Raw genomic sequence first — 7,357 nt, forward strand, 5'->3', positions numbered from 1 at the left:
AGTGGGTGAACAACTAATATTGTGAACATATTAGCATTTTAAACTTATGAAAAATGGTTCTTCTTATTAACGGTGCCTGAAAACAGTTTTAGCTGCTTATATATACGTGTGGCCAACTGTGATACGTTTTTGTTGAAAAAAGTTTACTCAGCATTTATTTAAAATAGATTGTTATTTTTTATTTTTTTGCAATCACTTATAAATATCTTTACGGTCACTGTGGATCAATTCAATGCATGTATTAAACAAAAAAAAAAAATTCAAATACATACCAAAAACCTATAAACGGCAGTGCATTACAGTTTCAACAAATTATTACGCAGGAAAAACAAAAAGGAGAAAATAGACAGACAAAAAACAAAAACGGGTATTGCAACATGATAATAAAACAGAGAAGTGCAGCAAAGCAGGCATATTTAGACTGATTTTCTGAAGTATCCCGTGACACTGAAGACTGGATAGTAAATGTTGCTGAAAACTACAGCTTTGATCACAGAAAGAAATCAATATATGATAAAATATATTCACATTGTAAAACAAGTACTTCTGACGAGTAATATATTTCACTATTTTTACTGCATTGTTTAATATAAATAATGCAGCCTTTGGTGGATGGTCCAGGAGCACCCGGAGGACCCCTCCACTGAAGAAGAGAGGGAAGAAGAGACTTTAAGAGAAGATCTGGGGACCTGTAAATGACTCAAAATGCTAAGGCCTTTACAAAAGCATATCAATGTGAAACAATAAGGGCAAATAACAGATTCCCTCATTTGTGCATTTGGGAGGTAAGCTCCCGCTCACCATTTTGACTACTCTCTCCCCTGCAGGAGGGGCCTCGTACACGTCTCTCTCTCGGGCAGGTTAGTCTTTGGGCCGCGTGACCCTCAGGGACCGATCATAAGTGTCATGTTCTGACATTGTGAGCATTCATCGATTATATGTCAAAGCTACGGAGAGCGAGTCTGCCTGGGTCAATGCTGGCCCTGACAGACCCGGTCCTCTCAGCTCTACTAAGACGCGTAGTTCCGCTCGCAACATAACGTACTACTGTGCCGGTTTTCTGCTATGCCCTCTTCGCGTCCGGTTGGGCTTGGGGTCTGCACAGTTGTTGTGCTGCAGAGCACGGATCTCCTCAATTTTCGAAAGGTGATTTTTTTTGTCTATTCATCGAACAAAAAAAAAAAACAATACAAAAAAGAAGAATCAGAGGTTCTCTTGGAATTCCTAGTGTTATGATATGTATACTAGGACCCGATTAGACTACCCGGACATGAACTGATTCCAAGTCAGTGTGGGGAACAAATCTTGAGGTTTTCATTCCATCAAATGTTTGTATCGCCTTAGCTTGAGCTTTACACAAATTTCTTAAACTATCTAAGGTACACATTTCTAGTACTTGTGCACGTTAATTCTAATATTTGACCCTATGGAGCACCAAACTAGCCAAGTAATTTAAGGTTCTATGGAGGGAGAATCTGTAGTACGTAATAGCCTGACCCATACTAATTGCTAGGCGTTCAAACAATTAAGATATTTTTCTTTTGCTATGTTACGTGCAAAAACATCATTAGGATATAAGTACAAGTATTGACATGTTTCCACGCGGATACGTACAGAGGCCTCATTTTGTAATTTCTACTGCTAAACTATTATCAAAAATTAATTTTTATTTTTTTGGACCTTAGTATATGTCCATGCTAAGAAACTTCCAATTTGGACAATGATGTTTCAAAGGTGATTTTCTCAAAATTAGAGTTTTTTGCTCCCTCACATTCCAGAATTTTTAAATAGTTGTATCTACCATGCACAAACTTTGTGGTCCTCACTAACAAACTCCACAATTCAAGGAAATAGATTAATAGTCATGATTGGGTATAAATCTCAGTTCGTAAATTGCACTTATGGACTGGTGTCATGGTTCCAGGCTCACATTGGATTTCAGAAAGTTTTTGAACGTACTTTTTATATACACACACACACCACATCAACACACACATGATCTTACGATTGAAGCTTTTGTGTCTTACATATTTACCTTGTAGAATATATGGTATTTTTGTGCCGTACATTATTACAAGTTTTAGAGAGTAAACTTCAATTTTATCAAATATTGCAAGGATGCCATTGTAGACGTTAGCGTAAGTGATTCAAGTGTGATTTTGTGATCATACTGATTTCAAAGTTAAGGATGATTAGTCTGAATATGCATTGAACCAAAACACTATTTTAACACTGATAATCCCCCCTACTTTATTTTTGACAAAACACCCCATGTTTCCATACTGACTGCACATTTTCAGTCGTTATAGTAATGCTTTGGTATCGACCACATCATATAACTCGCATACTAAAACATACAAAAAATTTGCATAACTGTACTAAAATCCCTTTTTTCACTCCTGAAACAATGATGACATGCTTCGGTCGTGACTGTTTTAGGGAATAACACCTGAAAAAAAAAAAAAAAATACGATGTTCACTACCGAAATTTTTCCAAATGAATTTTTTTTTTTTTTTTTTTTTTTTAGTAGTGACAATTTCAGACACTTTTGAACCTAGCCAAAGATGCTAATCAGCACATGATTTTCTAGTACAGTTCCAAACATTTGTACACATAAAAACTAAATGCTAGGAATAACACTGAAAAAGTGTGCTTAACGTGGCAGACAAAAATGTATGATTCCAGGATAGTAGTGACATTCTCCAAAAGCCACACACTAATTTTCGGACTTTGAACACATTTACTATCACATCTACTCACACCTTGCAGCTAAGAGAGAGTGGGTCACAGGAATATTTCCTGATCATTAATTTAGGGATGCAATTAAAATCAATCTCGGCCAAAATCAGTTTTGGTAGTGACATCAAAAATTTCATGATTTAGAATTTTTTTTTACTTAACCTAAAAAAAAAAAAAATAATAACAATAATAACAAAAGAATAAAAAAAAAAATGGAATAAAAAAAAAAATATTACTCAATATTTAAGCTTTACTTTTTTATATAAAAAAAGTTTACTAATATTTTTACTATTACTGTGTGTTCAATACATAATAGAGGATCTTTGTAAACATCTAAAAAAGCTTTTAAATGGGTTTTTGGTTGTGGGCAGCAGTTTAAACCAGTTCAGTAGAACAGCCTGTAGTATATGAGAGTTTCATGTGGCTATTTTTTTCTTATTGTTATTTATTGTGATTAAAAGGTTAAGAGAGAGATGTGGTATAGATTGGCAACAAGGGGTGGTGTGTTTGATGGCTCGTGGCAGGTCACCCATCTGATAGACGGAGTAACTAAGATAATCCAGAATATCAGCTTTGGGGGGCTTTGGGGTTCTCTCCCGAGTCCATCTGTCTGACGCCTGCTGCATCCACAGCACGGGTGATAATAGTCATTTCATTGTAGCCAGTGTTGCCCATGTCAAAGCAGTCATCCACTGTCAGCTCAGCGTTGTAGCGACCCCCGCGACACAACGCCACCTCATTTATCACAGGTTTTACAATGGATATCATACAACAGTCCTGTGCACACTATATGATTTAAATGGTCCTTTATGATTATTGCTTGTCAAACTTAAAAACCTGATCCCACCATATCACTGTGAGGTCTGTTTGTCTTTAATGTCAAACTGTACAACAGTTAGAGCTCGTTAAAATGGACAAACGTAAAAAAATACTTCATATACATTCGTCTACATATTTCTTATAATTCAAATTTCGGGTGTCCAGTTATTTAATCTTAATTATATTAGAAACTTCAAAACTTAACTTAAATTTTTCTAACTAAACTACTAAATAATTTATATTTATATATATATATTATACTTATTTCCATATTTCAGCTAGTACTTATTTTATTTCAAGCAATAAATGCTTTCGTTAATTTTAAAGTTGTAGTAATTATGTTGCTTGTCATTTTTATTATTTATATATTTATTAAGTTACAATTTTAGCATCAGTTTGTCTAGTTTTAGTTATTTAGTGCTTCAACTTAAACTAAAGAAAAAAACTGTCCCTGCAAGAGGGAGGGGAAATTATTCTGATTGCACATGAATGCTCAAAAAATGAATGGTGTACAAAGATAAATAGTGTATAATAAATAATGCAATTTTCCATAAAAATTAAGAATTGAAGAATGAGTAAAAAAAAAAACTTTAAAAATAAAGTTTAACCGGATTGTCAACTAACAAGATAAAAATAAACAATCACTTTGACAATTCACATGAAGCACTGGGATACATACAATTCTGCTTAATAGTTTATGTGCAAGATAATATTAATTTAACTCGAGAAACAAACTGTAATTCAAAAGTTATCAACCCCGCAAGGTCACGGATGTCAAGATCACACACCAAGTGTGGCTTGAATACACTGAAGTGTTTGCTGAGATATACGCTTCACAATAAACAATCAAATGTATCAGAAATTTGTTTAAGTGTTTATTCATAAACAGTTTTTGACTAATCAAAATTGAATTTGTTCACATTTTGTCAGCATGGCCATGAAAGATAATCTGGTTCGCATTTTTCGCAAACTAATTGGACCGACCATTTCTGAGGAGGAGCTTCCAGAAAAAAAGTGCAATTGCAATGCACCTAAACGTTAAGTCAATGCAATCGAATCACTCTTGAGACACGGAATCGGGGTTCAATCAAGGAATTAGGTCATACACGTTTTAATGTTGCTGTGATTAATGCTGAGACTGTGTTATATCAGTGTGCCAATTTCTTAACTTGCCTGCAAGCACTTCTATGGGCTGCCATTGACTAAAGAGCAATGGTGGAGGAGGAAGAACATGAAGACAGTAAAGAAAACAGGTGCCTACGTACATAGTGCTTGGCCCCTAATCCCAAATCAAGGTAGCGTTCCGATTTCAAAGTTACAAAAAAGTACAACTGATAAAATAAGCACATGCATTTACAAATATAATGCAAAACAACTGCCTCAGTTTTACTGAAGTCTCAGAAACCCACTGATAGTGATGGTGTGTTTGATTCGTTCCCCTTTGAAAGTCTTGCAATGACAGTTTATCTCTTGAACTGCTATCACTAGGACTAGGAGCCTTGTATGAAATGAAAACAAGAGTTGGAGTTACCGGAGGTACGCCTCGACATGGCATTTGCCATTTGGAGAAACGTTCCGAGTCAGTTTATACGTGTCCTGCAGACGAGAGCGCTTTGGCTGAACCCTTCTCGTCCTCTCATCCGGGAAAATACTGTCTGTGCACGGACATGTTTGAAAGAAGCTTGGCGGAAGCACCAAGAACAAAATAAGAGGCTTCTTATTACACCTGACTTCAAGGCATCTGGTGTTCACTGAAAATAAAGAACTTGGAACAATTGATTACTTATTTTTGTTTTTTAGAGGACCACTGTTTTTTTTCTCATCGGACAACAGGCCCGTATCATGTGTCAAATATTTTTGAATAATGAGAGTTTAACTGTAGAGATACGACACAGAGTTTCAGATAGAGTACTGCTTGTGGGAAGCAGACAATACAGACATACACGGGTATGCCGAGACGCCCACAGAGTGGAGGTGCAGAAAGCGCCTCTCTCGCAGAAGTTCCTTCTAGTCCCCTGCCTCCCTCCACTTGGTTCACTCAGAATGGTCAATAGTTTAATGTTTTTACATGAATGCAAAAATAAGATTTACAGTCATGTTGGGTATCATTTATTGAATAATCTACGAGGTGAGGGGTACCATAGTCTCAATCTTAAGTAGACTAAAAGATAACACAGATCCTAAGAGTTCACGAGATATTTTTTACTTTCCTTACCTTACACATGAAGACTCCCACCCCGTAAGAATAATACATTTTTAAACTATATGCATCGAAATTACAGCATTTTTAAAAAAAATAAGTAACGTTTCCAAAACTATGTACAAATAATCTATACAACTTTTGCATATAATTTATAAGGTTTTTTTTTCTGGGATTTCTGCCTTTTACACTGGCATCAAACATGTTCAACACTTGTTCAGGATAAAACTCTTGTCATATCTTAAAAGGAAGCGTAACAGATAGTGCCAAGAGATGAAACTGTAAAACAGCACACATTCTAGAAAAATAGTGTAAACAAACAAAACATACTATCCCTTAAAATCCTTACTGTCCAATCCAGACTTCTTTTTTTTTTTGGACTATAACATTCCTTACTGTACTTTCTCAATGCTAAACCTTCCATGACTTGTGATAAACGCTGATTTAAAAAGCGGAGAGTTCCGGTCCTTGAATTCTGTTTGGGCTGAGCCATGTTCAAAGCTGTTGTAAATTACTCTACAAAGTAACATACACCTTTGTTTACTTCTGTGTGTTGCTCGGCAACTACTTTGTTGGAACCAGAACTGTTTCTGAGGAACTACATTGTTTGGTGGAAGAATACTGTTTTTATTAATATCATTACACTTTATTTGCTATGTTTTATTTTGTGAAACTGTACTATGTATATGGAATAACCGTTTTATAAAAGCAATAAAGACCTGTGAAGCCGTGGTTTACAGTGAATTTATAACAGCTAAGAGGTGTTGTTGCCTAAAACCCCCTAGCGGTTATAAATTCTTGGGGCTGATTGGTTTAATGCTGTACCATCTGACGGGTCCTGCAGCACCAGACTCTCTAACTCGGACCACTCGGTGTTGAGTCTCTTCATCAGCTTGTAGGCGTTCACGGGGGCCAGAATACCCCAGGGTCCAACGGAGACACACGGGTCAACATATCCCGTTTCTAGCAGCTGAAGCAAACGATGGACAGAAACACACAAATGACTGAGTCACGGGTTCACGTGTAGTCATATATTCTATGAGAAAGACTCACCTCCCTCCCAGCTTCAAACTGGCATCTCTTCTGCCTTCAATGTACTCCTTCAGAGATTGGGCCAGGCTCTCCCTCTCTGTAAATATCCGGTCTGTCATTTGGCATACGAAAAGAAGAAGGCATAAAAAAATGACAAAAGAGAATGACCTGCAAGACACAAAACAGGCAATCTCTTCAAGTTTTAGATTCCTTCAGCAAAGACAGCCTGTGCTCTGTGATCACTTTCTGCTGTAATTTAATCAGGACTGTAACACCAGGGCTGCGTTTCCAAAATCAGCGCCGTAAGCCTAAGGTTGTTGTAGATCCCTTGTGTGGGTCAACGTGCTGTTAGGCTTACGATGCTTTTGGGACAACGCAGCCCTTTATGATTTTCATGGACCGAACGGAATTGTACCATTGAGTTGAAGATTTCAGCTTGCGGGAGAAGAAGAAGGGACGACAGGAGTCAGCCAGAGTAAACACCAGAACCGTTGCCTTGTCAAGCAAACCCTACAAGGAAACCAGACAGATTACGTTAGAAATGTGCAGATGTACTTTATATCCCA

General features: G+C 36.7%; 1 pseudogene; it reads right to left on the reverse strand.

The window, feature by feature from the left end:
• Nucleotides 1-2,435: 2,435 nt before the first annotated feature.
• LOC122139506 lies at nt 2,436-6,910 on the reverse strand (annotated as a pseudogene).
• Between the last annotated feature and the right edge of the window lie 447 nt (nt 6,911-7,357).

Source organism: Cyprinus carpio, chromosome B13 (assembly GCF_018340385.1).
Source record: "Cyprinus carpio isolate SPL01 chromosome B13, ASM1834038v1, whole genome shotgun sequence".
Classification (NCBI taxonomy): Eukaryota; Metazoa; Chordata; class Actinopteri; order Cypriniformes; family Cyprinidae; genus Cyprinus; species Cyprinus carpio.